This window comes from Helianthus annuus, chromosome 8 (genome assembly GCF_002127325.2).
Source record: "Helianthus annuus cultivar XRQ/B chromosome 8, HanXRQr2.0-SUNRISE, whole genome shotgun sequence".
Lineage (NCBI taxonomy): Eukaryota > Viridiplantae > Streptophyta > Magnoliopsida > Asterales > Asteraceae > Helianthus > Helianthus annuus.
Window position 1 is genome coordinate 85,124,667 of NC_035440.2, and position 14,507 is coordinate 85,139,173.

Genomic DNA, 14,507 nt, shown 5'->3' on the forward strand with positions numbered 1-14,507 from the left:
ATGATTTTTTTAATATTATTATTATTATTTTGGTCAATGAATTTGTGGTTTTTGTCGATAGTGTTAAAGGTTGATTATGAATTTCATACGTGGATTCAATTGGATTGCAAATTGGAATTAGGCTGTGCGGTACGGGGTTTGTCCCCGCATTGTCCAGGATCGGCGCCACCGTCCCCCATTTCCCCCTCACAGCCGGCGTCCTGAACGTCCACATCCAAATGTTGGAGACGGTCCTCCCCCTCTCCCACACACCTATACATACAATATATACATATATGTTTTAGGCTCATCTACCATTTCCACATCTCCATCCTCTTTGCCCCATCCTCACACCTGATCTACGTGGCGAATCATCCTCCAAATATGGGTCATCACCAACCGCATAGCCTTAGACCATGTGTAGTGGTTAAGAAATATAATGCCCCCACCATGGGGCATTATCCGACACGTGGCAACCCAGTCAGCATGGGGCGTTATTGCAAAATTGACGTAGTGGGAATAATGTCCAAATAATGCCCCTTTCAATCCTTAAACAAAAAAAAAACAAAAACAAAGTGATTTCTCATTGGTGGGTCAACACAAGTCAAAGCTCCAACAATTGCAAAATGGCGTTTTAATAATCACGCCACATTCATTTTTTTTGAAAAATAACACCCGGTAACGCCCTATGTAATGGCAGCCGGGGCGTTATAAGACGTTTTTTTTGAAAAATTTTTAAAAATCACGCCCCACTACAGGTGGTCTTAGGGTTCTTGTTATTGGAAGGAGGTGGATGAAAAAATAGGCAATGTGTCATTGTCAATAGGTTCATATTTTGGTCCCAATATCTTTGTTTTTGATTTTGTGTTATCATGGACTACAGTTTATTTTTTTTAAACTCGGATCGAGTTATTATTTAGGATGGTGATTATATGAGTATTGATAATTAATGTCTTATACACGACCAAATATTTGTTGGTTTATCTAATTAGTTTATTTAATTATTTAAACTAGGTTAGAACCCCGTGTATTACACGGGTTGAATAAATATAATTTTATATATTAAATAATTAAAAACCCTGTATATTTCACAAGTTGAATAAAACTAATTTTATACACCAAATAATAATTATAAAAAGTTTTATTTTTAAAACCCTTATGTATTACAGGGTTGAATATATGTAATTTTGTATGGTAAATAATAAAAGAAGTTATATCTTAAAAAAATCTTGTGCATTACACATGTTAAATAAATCTAATTTTATATGTCATATAAGATAAAAAAAAGTTATATCTTTAAAAAAACTAACGAATATACTGGATATACTCGATACACAGTAGATAGAGTGATTGCGATGATAGTTCTTGAATTTTTTTTATATTTATATGTCATTACACTTTCTCCAAACTAAATTAATAAAAATGAGGATACACAATGCTTATGTTAACATGGGACTATGATATTAATTTTTTTTATAGTTTATGGCTAATATTCACGTGTATGATGATAAAATTACACAATGATCTATGTTTGAATATTATATTTATATTTATATTGTTTTTACAAAATATTAGATTAGATAATAATAATAATAATAATAATAATAATAATAATAATAATAATAATAATAATAATAATAATAATAAAGATAATAGTGATTGTTAAACAAATTAATTTAATTGAATGAATTTAACAGAAACACTTGTGATGTTAGGTGGATATTTTTTATAAGAGTAAATTGTTAAAATCGTCCCTAATGTTTGGGCATGTTTGTCATTTTCATCCAAAACAACTTTTTTTACAATATAATCCCTGAGGTTTGGACATTTTTGTCATTTTCATCCAAACATCTAATTTGCTTTATTTTTTCAATCAAATATTTGGATGAAAATGACAAAAAATCCCAAATCTTAGGGACGATTTTGGCAAAAAAAAAAAAATTAGACGCTTGGATGAAAATGGCAAAATATCCCAAAAGTGAAGGACTACATGGTACAAAAAAGTTGTTTCTATGAAAATGGCAAATATACCCAAACTCGGGGACGATTTTGGCAATTTACTCTTTTTATAATTATTTGAAAGTTAATATAAAATTTGGAATTCGTAGAAATTCTTATTAAATTTGATTAAATATTGTTAATAATAAGAATTTGCATTAGTTTAACTTTTAAATTTAGATTAAATATTATCAATAATAAGAATTTGTATTAGATTAGATTTATTATTATTATTATTATTAAAAATTTTAATCAATTGAATGAGAGAATGACAAGTGTCCTCCAAATGGTTTCTTTTATTATATAGTAAGTATATAGATAGAGTTTGAGTAGGTTTAGGATTAGTTTATGTATAGTATAAATACATGGTTATGTATTTAGTCTTATTTGTCGTGTTGAGTTTAATAATAAAACAGTATGAGACATGTTATTCTCCAAATCGTTTGTGTTTGGTTTTGTATGTTCGTGATTAGAAGTTTGGGCCAACATACCAAACCCGGACTCGATTCCTACCTGGTTCCAGGTTCTAAAAAACCCGATTTGTGCATCTTTACCGTCTTAAGAGTCCTGGCGTTTTAATTCACTACTGAATCACAGAATCACAATTCACAAAGGTGGTGTTTGTTTTTCCTGAAAAGGTCTTCAGAACCTCTTATGTCTGCGCCGCGCAGACCGTGCGCAGACCTTTGAGTTTGAAGAATGTTTGTTTTCTCGAAGACCTTTCATTAAAAAAGGTCTGCGAGACCACTTCTTGGTGCAGACATGGACCAATGTCTTCATGGGTCTGCAGACCTCTTCTTCTTCACAAAACCTTAGCACCTCTTCACCACTTCTCCTCCACCCTTCTCCTCCACCCACCGTCCGCCACCACCTCTACCTTCGCCGCCCCTCCACCTCCGCCGCCCCACTCCAGCCGACACCCACCTCCAGCCGACACCCAACGTCGCCTCTTTGAGTACCTCTGCTCTCTTTGAAAACACATCTAAAAAAAACCCTAGATTGCTTCTTCTCCACAGCCAACTCCTCATTCTTCTTCTCCGCCACCACATATCTCCATCGCCGAACCTTGACTCAGTCCGTTCCCATTTTCTTTCTTTTTGTTAGTAATTAATTACAACAAACAGTTGGTGTTTGCATCTTTTACATATAATGAAAGGTATAGATTCCCATTTCACTCTATTAATTTGGTATTTATATATTTGATTGATGCTCTTGCTATGGCAGAATATACTGGCTTCAAATTGGCAAGCTAACCTAAATACAGTTAAGGCTAATGCCAAAGGAAGGTATCTTTCTTTTTTTGCTTCGATTAGTACTTTGGGTATAAGGCTTGTATGGTTGTTTACATACTAGTTTCTATTTTATGTCTTCACAGCAAGGATGAGTATGTAGTTCAGGGGCATGAGACCATATTCTGTGAAACACAGTTGCACAACATAATTTGTAGTCATGCTGTTGTTACTTTTGAAAGAATTGTTGTATACCTTATATCTTTTGAAAGAATTTCAGAAATTTGGTGGTATTTTGCTGATTTTAGGTGTTAAATTTCTGAAATTTATTAGTAGCTTGCAGAACTTAAAAAACAAACAGTCTTCCCCTACAGACTGCAGAGATTTGGCCCAGGGGCGGATGTACTATATATTAAGGGGTGGCGTCCGCTACGGCTTGGCGTTCCGGCGGTAGTGTAAAATTAGTGTGAATTTTGGAAAAATTTGACGTTTTTTCGATTTCGTTACCGCTTATTTATAAAACGTTACCGCTTGGCGCGAATCCTAGATCCGCCACTGGTTTGGCCCACCTCTTCTACTACAGATGTCTGCAGATGTGATCCGCAGACTGCAGACGTTTTACCTCTGAAAAAACAAACAACACCAAAGTGGTGTTCCAATTCAAAGCACAATCACAAATTCACAAAGATAGTAGTAGTAAAGGGCCCAACTCCTAAGGGCTGTTTTCATAATTCAAATGTTTTGGGCTTGGTAGCTGCTTAACATGAGGTGAGGCCCATGAAAGAAGGCCTGTGAGATTTTGCTCAACACTTCAATAGTTCACCCTATATACACACTTATGAAAGAAGATACATCTCTTGAATTGGTGCCGACTTTTTTTAAAAATGTTTTTAATATATCAATCTTGGGTTGTTGAGGGCCAGATTTTCGTCCTAACTCCTAACTAAGAGGGACTTTCGAAACTTATTTATTTATGTGATATTGATTGATTATAGTATCTTTTATTTTAATGTATATTATAGCAAACTAACTTTGATTGATTGCAAGTTCAAGCCTTTGGAACCGATCAAGTAATAGAATAAACCATAAGTTAGGATATGCAGGAGTCTTTTAATAGATTCGGATAACAAAAATATATATTAGAAAATTTGGATCTTATTAAATTACTATATACATCATTTTTTTCTTTTTGTTCTCTTGTTAATTTTATAACTAATCCCTGTCGTTTATATATTCTTTTTTTTTTACGGCAAATTTAAATTTAGATCACTGACGGACCACTGGAGTATAATCGTGTCACCAGCAGAACCACCCGATCATATCCATCTCCACTAGGCAAAGCCTATAAACCAATTCAGAAGTAAACCCAATAAATATGGGACCCCCTTGTGGGAATCGAACCCAGAACCTATTGATCCCAAAGCCTTATCTCACCCCCAATATAACACGAGGCTATAAAACCATGTGCTGTCGTGTATATATTCTAATTGATAGATATATAATCCCTCTTTTATAACATTAATTTTAAGCAAACCCTTGGTAACTTTATGTTAGAAGGACTTTATTTTTATCAACAAGAATAAAATAATTAATTTTATAGTATATAGTTGTGTATAACAAAATTTAATGTATGATGTCTTTTAAACTACTCAGGTGTGTACATATATAAATATTAATTATTGATATATTTTTTGAAAGAGTTAATTACTGTTTTTGTCCTTGTGGTTTGTCAAAAATCACTATTTCAGTCCATTAGTTTAAAAATTGCAATTTCAGTCCCCGTGGTTTCACTTTCGTAACCATTTCAGTCCCTGTGGTTTCACTTTCGTAACCATTTCAAACCATTTATTCTGTAAGTACAGGGACTGAAATGGTTACGAGGTGGACTGAAATGGTTACGAAAGTGAAACCGCAGGGACTGAAATCGCAATTTTTAAACTAATTGACTGAAATAGTGAATTTTGACAAACCACAAGGACGAAAATAGTAATTAACTCTTTTTGAAATTTGAGGTTAGAAAAACAACTTTATATTTTTTTAAGAGAGTTAATTATTGTTTTCGTCCCTGTAGTTTGTCAAAAATCACTATTTCAGTCCATTAGTTTAAAAATTGCGATTTCTATTCATGTGGTTTCACTTTCGTAACCATTTCAGTCCACCTCGTAACCATTTCAGTCCCTGTACTAACATAATAAATGGATTGAAATGGTTACGAAAGTGAAACTACAGGGACTGAAATGGTTACGAAAGTGAAACCACATGGATTGAAATCGCAAATTTTAAACTAATGGACTGAAATAGTGATTTTTGACAAACCTCAGGAACGAAAACAGTAATTAACTCTTTTTCAAGACATGGATTGGAAATCTAATATAGGAAACTGAAAAAAAATTTTGTATATGCAGTTGATCAAATTGTACTCTTACGAAATAGTTTAATTTATCTATATATATATATAAATGAGATGGATTTGGGCTATGTGTCCTTTGTCTTTGGCCATCTAGGCTGATGTGGCAATTTGGTTTAGGAGGGAAATCCCAATTTGCTTTATACAATCACGATTCCAAGGAAAAAAGGCGGGATCCGAATTGAGTTGGGTCGGGTTTTTCGAATTCGGGTCATAGTATATATTTCCTTTTTTTTCCTCATTCTTCTTGCACACACTTTACAAACCCTAAAAAACTAAGTTGCATCCTCTCTCCTATCACCACCACCAAGATCCTCAATTCTAAACCATAGCCAAATCTCTGCAACATCATCTTCTTCACACAAATCAATCCTATTAACCAATCAAAGGTATGTTTCTAAGTTTTTAATTTTATTGTTTCTGATTTCTTTGTTTTACGATTGTAATCTACACAATCGATCCTAAATCTACTTTATTTATGTTATTCAATTCTATAGAAACTTGATTTTATAAAGATTGTGTCGAATGCTATTAACTTTGTCTTTGTCCTAAACTTTGTAGATCTGATCATAAAAATTGAAGGTATGTTGTTTTAATTTGTTGTTATCTATTGTGTATCTTTAATCTAGCGATTGAACATTTATCTTTCTGTTTTTTTTTTTTTTTGCAAACAAAATCAAGATCAGAGGTTTTATTATCATCATCTACATATATCAAAGTTACTGATTTTTGTTGATTTTGTTTTTCATGTGGAACCCTAAATCTTGGATAAAATCGGACTCCGATCATTCGTGAAACAACAAAGGTTAGTTAAATGTTATAGCTGTTTTCTTTTTTTTTAAGTTTGTGTAGGTTTGATTTTATCCTTTCTGTTCGGTATTTCTTTTTTTTTCGTTGTTTGTTGGTTGTTTGTTGATGATGATTTTGCATTATCCGATTCCAATCATATGAAATGATATTTTGTTGATGTTTTGATTTTGTTCTCATGTTACTCATATTTTTATTTACAGTCTTTTAGTTTGTTGTTGATGATGATATGTTTTGATTGTGTCCGATGTTTTTTGATTGTGTTGATGAAGATTTACAGTGGTCTGATATTTTTTCATCCGGTATAAAGTTTTTGTCTTCAGAATATTGATTTTGGTTCTAAAAAATAAATATTTTTTATTTTTTTTAAACCGTTTCTTTTTATTTTTGAATTTGGAAGTTTCTCAATTGATTAAATTATATTTTAAAGCTTATTGATTGTTGATATAGGAATATTCACTACTAGAAAATACACAGATCTTGACACACGAACAATGACACACACTCATTTTATGACATTCAGAAGCGTGTGTCAACAAAAAATGTCATGGTTAACAAAATTCCATAAATTTATGACACCCTTTTTTGTGTGTCACCTATTTAACGTCATAAAAGAAAAACAATACCATTTTATGACATTCTAAAACGTGTGTCAAGAAAAACATGTCATGGTTTACAAAATTCAACACATTTATGACATTTTTTTGTGTGTCATCTTTTTAACGTCATAAAAAAAATAAGGTCATTTTATGACATTCCAAAGTGCGTGTCATCTTTTTAACGTCATAAAAACATTATATTTTCTAAATTAAACGTACTAGTGAAATCTCTCGTGCGTTGTGGCGAACATTTGATCGGTATTCATTTGGTTCATTACAATATTGGTGTGATACTGGCACTCCGTGTAGCAACTAAAAGATATATGACAAAAATGATATCTACACATATTTTACATCATAACTCTTAAAATAATATGTAACTTGAATACGATAACTATACTGATATTTTATTTTTCACATGTAACTGTTAGTGACTTGACTTTTTTTTTCTGTTGGTTAGAGTTTTTTATAAAAACTAAATACTCGTGTGCGTTTAATTTTTTTTTTCAAAATTACCATATAAATTTTATAACTATTACTACTATATATTACCTCCCACTGTATTTTTTATTTTTAAATTGTTTTTTCTTGCTGTATATATTACATATAAGAGCATTCACATCCAACCCATCATATTTTCACCCTAAATTACATTAAAAAACACTATATTTTCTCTCTTCTTTTCAATTAAATAATATTTTTATACCTTTATCATTACCTTTTCTCTCTCCTCCACTCACAACCACTTTTAAAATATATTAAAAAATTATAGGGGGGTGAACAGTGTCCCCCCCAAATATACAGATGAACAGTAACATTTTCTCTCTCCTCCACTCACAACCACTTTTTATACTCTTTATATTTTAAAAACACCACACACATATTTTGATGCGATGGATGTGAATGCTCTAATTTTTTAACACTTGCATAACTAACTCCCAAAATTTAAACCCTTCTTCCCCGCCCCCACAAAATGCCCCGCCTAATTCTCCCTAATTTTTCTTATCCCCAAAATCTCTCTTTTTCTCTCCCAAATCTTCCTTCTCCCCTAGTTCCTGCCGCCTCTCACATTTTGCTATCCATAACCCTAACTGTGTTCCATCATTCAAATCATATTTTTCACCAATTGCGGCTCACTCTCCTTTTCCATTGAAATTGAGGTGAGTTCATTATATACACTAGTATAGTTGGATGTTTGTGGATTTTAACTATATCACATAGTATACTTTTGGTATATCACATTTGTTGCTTCAAGTAAAAAGTAAGAGAAAAGCTTTTCAACCAAAAAGGTGACTCTTATCAATCATATACATTCTTATTAAAGATGAATGCTTGATTACAAATGTTATATATACTAGGGGAATTTTGTATGAATGAGGGTGTCTTGGAACCGTACTCCATTAGACATTTTGATTGAAAAAGATTCAGTTTTTTATTAGATTTTTCAAATTACTGGGTTAAGTGGCTGCAACACCCAGTTGAATGAGTGGTTTGTTTGGGCACAAGAATGAATTGTACCAAATGTATCAAGAATAATTCAATTTTTACGGTGTTTTTTTTGGGTTTTTTACCTAGTAATATGAGTAAAACCAGTTTTGATTTACATCACTATAAACGGAGTGGCTCGTGTTCTCCTCTGTTGCAATTACGATACTGGGTTACTTTGTAGAATTGTTCATTACATATATTTTTTTAATTACTTCTAGGTTCTCTATGGTAAAATAAGCTGTATTTTTTATTTGTTTATTTTCACATAATATAATCCGATCTCCACTGCTTGAGCTTATACAATCTATAGCAGATTACTGATCTCTTCAAATCTATTACCATATAGTTGAAAACGAAACTCTCATTTGTCTTGAGTACCTCATCATCGGATACACCAACATATATACAGCATGATGGAATAAGGTAAAGTGCTATAAATGTTTTGTAAAATATGGTTTAGGTACAAAATTGCAATTCAACATAGCTCTTGCTATGAGTATTTTGATATTTTTGGGGATTTTGTCACTTGTCAGTGAAACTACTATTCAAAATTGGTCTTTTGTTTGATAAATGGATTACGGTCTCCAATTAGTAGTGCAGTTGTGCTTGAACTAACTCGGGTTTGCTATTCTAGGGCTAGGTAGCTATTGATTATGTTAATGTCCCAAGAACTTTGAGATGCTAATATTGTGAAAACTAATATCCAAAGAATTTATTTTGTTTTTTTGTGTGTAGGGGTGTAAACATGGTTGTAAAATAAGGTTTCCAAGGCCGAGTACTCCCCGAGTAGTCGCTACAAGGTAGGTTACCGAGGCGACTTTCTCTAACTCCGACTAATTACTCGGAATCGATCAAACGCGGTGAATCTCTGCCAAAATCGGATCTAGTAGGTCAATTCGGGCCGAGTTTGACTTAAAAATAATAAAACATAATTTATATGACTATCATATTAAATAATGAATATCATTTTAACATATTTTGTTATAAATATTAGTAAATTTAGGTTATTAGACATATATTTAATTTCCGGAAACTAATTTCTTTATAATTTAACATGTCCGAGTACTCCCCGAGTACTCTCCGCCTATGCCGAGTACTATCAACTCCCCGGTCGACCGACTAGGGAGCGCCTAGCGACTTTTGCAACCATGGGTGTAAACGAGCCAAGCCGAGCCGAGCCGAGCCCAAGTTTGCCCAGGCTCGAGCTTGGCTAGTTTAAATTTAATTAGCAGGAGCTTTAGCTTGGTTTATTTCAAGTTCTATGTCCAAAGCTTAAGGTCGACTTGTTAATACTTTTTTTCATCTTATCTAGGATTAGTGTCATAATATACATCAATTTAGATGAACAATATATTCAATGAGTATGCCAGATTGTGCAGGGACTCGGTGGAATAGGGATAGGAAGAAAACCAAAATAGACACAAGCACACAATCTATTCCACACACAATAACGGTACATATGAGGGTATTTATTCCCAAGATTTTGGTGGGTAAAAACTGACACAATCAAAACATAACCTCTTATTCTACCAGTTTGACTTTTCTATTTGATATGTTTGACTTTCTAAATTGCACTTCATTTCTTGATTATTAGTATTCCAACATTTCAAGCTCGCCTTGTGTTTGACTCATTTATTGTATACTTTTCATCTATTTTCTAATCATATATACGGTGCGTAATATTTATTGTATACAATAAATTTACATATTTACATTTATATAGGTCAATGGCCATGTATATTGCACAAACTGGTTTCAACATAAGGGTTAAACTCATCTGGATCAATGCTAGGGTAAGTACTTAATCCCTAATTTAAATTATGATTTGAATGATACTGTAAATATAGAAACCCTTTATTTTAAACTTAAATCGCAACGGTTTCATATTTCTTGGTATTTTTAATTGTGTAGAGTCCACGTAAGCCGGGAGGTACTGAATGCGGCTACTATGTGATGAAGTTCATGAAGGACATAGCGTATGCGGAAGTTGAAATACTTGACAATAATAATGTAAGTTTAGGCATATTTTAGTTTGCATGTTAGAGAAATATGTACTTATATGTCTAAACAAATGCTTAAATTCATATATTTAGATTTAGTCTTGAAACTAAATATCCAAACACATGCTTAAAATCATAGATTAAGATTAAATTCTGATTTTTAAGATTTATTTTATTTAATTGTTGTCTTAGGTTGGGGAAGGAGTAGAGGAATACTCGGCTGCAGATAATGATATGGATGATATATGCGAATATTGGTTGACTTATGCGGTTACCTCATTTTTAAATGGCAAACCGTATTTTAGGTGTTGACGAATGTATTAACAAACAATTTCTTTTTTTTGTTGACGTTAAATATTTGTAGTATACTTAACAAATGATTATGTAATGGATTGTTTTGGTATATATATGTGTGTGTATTTGTTTTACGGAAAAGATTTATTATTTTTGTTATTATACATGTATCCAATGCGAATTAATAATTCTATAAAAAAAATTAATAATTAAAAGCATGACATGCGTAAATGAATGTCATACGTATGTGTCATAAATGCTTTTCATGAACGCGTGTCATTAAAAAGTGTCATAAAACGAGTGTCATGAATGTGTGTCATTAAATGTGTGTCATTAAATGCGTGTCATAAAAATATGACACACAAATGCATGTCATGTTAATTTTATGACTCCTCAATCAACGACACGCATTTGCGTGTCATAATTACCGTTTTATGACGCACAATGTGCGTCAAGAAATGTGTATTTTCTAGTAGTGATTGATTGTTTTTCTATAAATAGTTTACCGTTTTATTTTTTTAAAAACCTTCATATATATTTTTCAGATATGCATCCCTTGCACAACAGTCCTTCATTTTTAAAGCTTATTGATGAAGATGACCCGATATTTTTGGTACGTTTATGTGTATTCTAATTACTAATCATATTTTAAGTAAACTGATATATATCTTTTTTATTTTGTTTTAAACTTATAGCAAATAAATGGTGATCTATATTTAGTATGATAATTTATGGCATTGGATGTGAGTGATATAATTTTCAGAATTCAAATTTTAAATTTTAAATTTTGAGGTTTCTAATTTAAATTTTAAATTTAAAATTTTGAGCAATTTTAAATTTCGTTTTAGTGATTTATTTTTAGTATGATAATTTTGCGGAATTAAGGTTTCTGTTTCTATAAATAAATAGTATTACGTTTTTTGAAACCTCAAATTTAAAATTTTAAGGTTTCTATTTATATTTCCGGAATTTAAATTTTAAATTTAAAATTTTGATCAATTTTAAATTTCGTTAGTGAATTATTTTTAGTATGATTATTTTCCGGAATTAAGGTTTCTATTTCCGGAATTCAAATTTTAAATTTATATTTTTGAGCAATTTTAAATTTTGTTAATGATTTTTTTTTGAAACCTCAAATTTAAATTTTAGTGATTTATTTTTAGTATGATAATTTTTCCGGAATTAAGGTTTCTATTTAAATTTTAACTTTAAAAGTTTTTCATTAATGTGTTTCATTTTAAATTTCGAATCTGTAAATTGAATTTAAATTTGAAATGTTAGATTTTCCTAATAAGTTTGCTTGATTTACGGGATTGGATATTAGTGATTTGATTTTCAGATTTTAAATTTTGAAGTCAATCATTATTTTAAATTTAAATTTTGAAGTAAACCATTATTGTGTTTGATTTTAAATTTTGTATGCTTTGAAAGATTGATGTTTTTTTATGAGATGCTTTGACTATAATATTTTTTTGTAATTTTAGGGATGCTTCGAGTCTTTGACTATTGTTTTTGTACTCGAGTTGCATATCTCACAAACTTTTTGTGTTTTGTAATTTTAGGTGAAGAGCTTCTTTCAGACTCCTTCCCCTACAAGGAACTATTGAATGAGTTCCTATGAGAAGTTGAAGAAAAGGTATATCTTGCACTGTTTTGTGAGTTATAATTTTTGTATTTTAGTTATAATTTTTATCTTTAATTAGTTTTTAATTCTTTAAAGATGTCTTTAATTTCTTTTTAAATCTGTTTTTGTTTCTATAAATAGATTAGTGTTGTTAAAGATGATTTTTGTATTCGAAATTATGATTCGGTTTCTGTAAATAGACTTTGTTTCTACAAATAGATTACCGTTATATTTTTTTTTAAACAATGGTTACTTCCTTTGCAGTTATGGATAATGAAAACAATGCTCCTTCGTTTTTAAAAACCTTCATATATATTTTTCAGATATGCATCCCTTGCGCAACAGTCCTTCATTTTTAAAGCTTATTGATGAAGATGACCCGATATTTTTGGTATGTTTATGTGTATTCTAATTACTAATCATATTTTAAGTAAACTGATATTTATCTTTTTTTATTTTGTTTTAAACTTATAGCAAACAAATGGTGATTTATATTTAGTATGATAATTTATGGCATTGGATGTTAGTGATATAATTTTCAGAATTCAAATTTTAAATTTTAAATTTTGAGGTTTCTAATTTAAATTTTAAATTTAAAATTTTGAGCAATTTTAAATTTCGTTAGTGATTTATTTTTAGTATGATAATTTTGCTTATTAAGGTTTCTGTTTCTATAAATAAATGGTGTTACGTTTTTTGAAACCTCAAATTTAAAATTTTAAGGTTTTTTGAAACCTCAAATTTAAATAAATGGTGTTACGTTTTTTGATTTATTTTGAAGTTGTGAAGATGAATAAGTGAGACATGTGTAGCAGATATTAGTGAGTGCACAACACATTAGTTAGGGTTTTGAATTATTGCTACAGGTTAGTGATGTTAGAGATTGTGTTATGAGAAATGTGTAGATTGAATTATGTCTGTGTTTGATTGTGACACCTTTGATTGTGCATGAAATTGCTGGTTATATGAGATTTTGTTGATTGTAGACAAATAAGTTTGAACATAACTTATTAGATTTGAAAGTTTGTCATTAATGTGTTTGATTTTAAATTTCGAATCTGTATATTGAATTTAAATTTGAAAGGTTAGACTTTTCTAATAAGTTTGCTTGATTTACGGGATTGGATATTAGTGATTTGATTTTCAGATTTTAAATTTTAAATTTTGAATTCAATCATTATTTTAAATTTAAATTTTGAAGTAATGGCAATCTGAGTCTGATTTTTTTCGTAAACGATTCTGGTAAACTTTCCCGATTTGGGTTTTCTGCAAGGCTAATCTTCTAAATTAATTTGTTATTTTTATGGTTTACCATTGCATAAGTTAGTATAATTTGTTGACAAAGTTTTGTTTTGTGGGATAGTAGTCATAAATTGAGTAATATTCAAGGTTTATGTGTTTTTATTTTGATTCATTAAATAAGATGTGTTTGAGTAATATTCAAGGTTTATGTATATATGAGATTTTGTTGATTGGCATAAGGTGTTAGATAAGATGTGTTTGAAGTTGTGAAGATGAATAAGTGAGACATGTGTAGCAGATATTAGTGAGTGCACAACACATTAGTTAGGGTTTTGAATAATTGCTACAGGTTAGTGATGTTAGAGATTGTGTTTTGAGAAATGTGTAGATTGAATTATGTTTGTGTTTGATTGTGACACCTTTGATTGTGCATGAAATTGCTGGTTATATGAGATTTTGTTGATTGTAGACAAATAAGTTTGAACAATTAGATTCACATTTAAGTATAAAAAATGAGAGGTTGTTATAATCTGAATTATATTCTGAACGAAAAACTGAAAGGAAAAGGAAAAAAGAATAATTTAATACAGAGAAAAGAGGATAGAGAGAGAGTTGCCACATTTTTAAAACCAAAAATATAAGGTAACCATGCTTCTAAAATCTACTATACTTTTTAATAATATTTTGTGGAAAATGGACTATATTGGGTAGGTAGTCAAACATGGTTTTTAGGGTCAAAACGGCTGTGTTGGGTTGACTCGGGACACTTTTATGAAAAACTTGATGTTTCTGACCTTAATAAACCATTTTTGTAGATGACCAATGTATATCTCTATTTGA

The 14,507-nt window shown here is 30.7% G+C and overlaps 1 long non-coding RNA gene across 1 annotated transcript; it reads left to right on the forward strand.

Moving 5' to 3' along the window:
• Positions 1-11,303: 11,303 nt before the first annotated feature.
• LOC110871275 lies at positions 11,304-12,721 on the forward strand. Its single transcript, XR_002553610.2, has 3 exons — positions 11,304-11,414; positions 12,364-12,437; positions 12,690-12,721. It is a non-coding gene; the product is annotated as an uncharacterized LOC110871275 (long non-coding RNA).
• Positions 12,722-14,507: the final 1,786 nt, after the last annotated feature.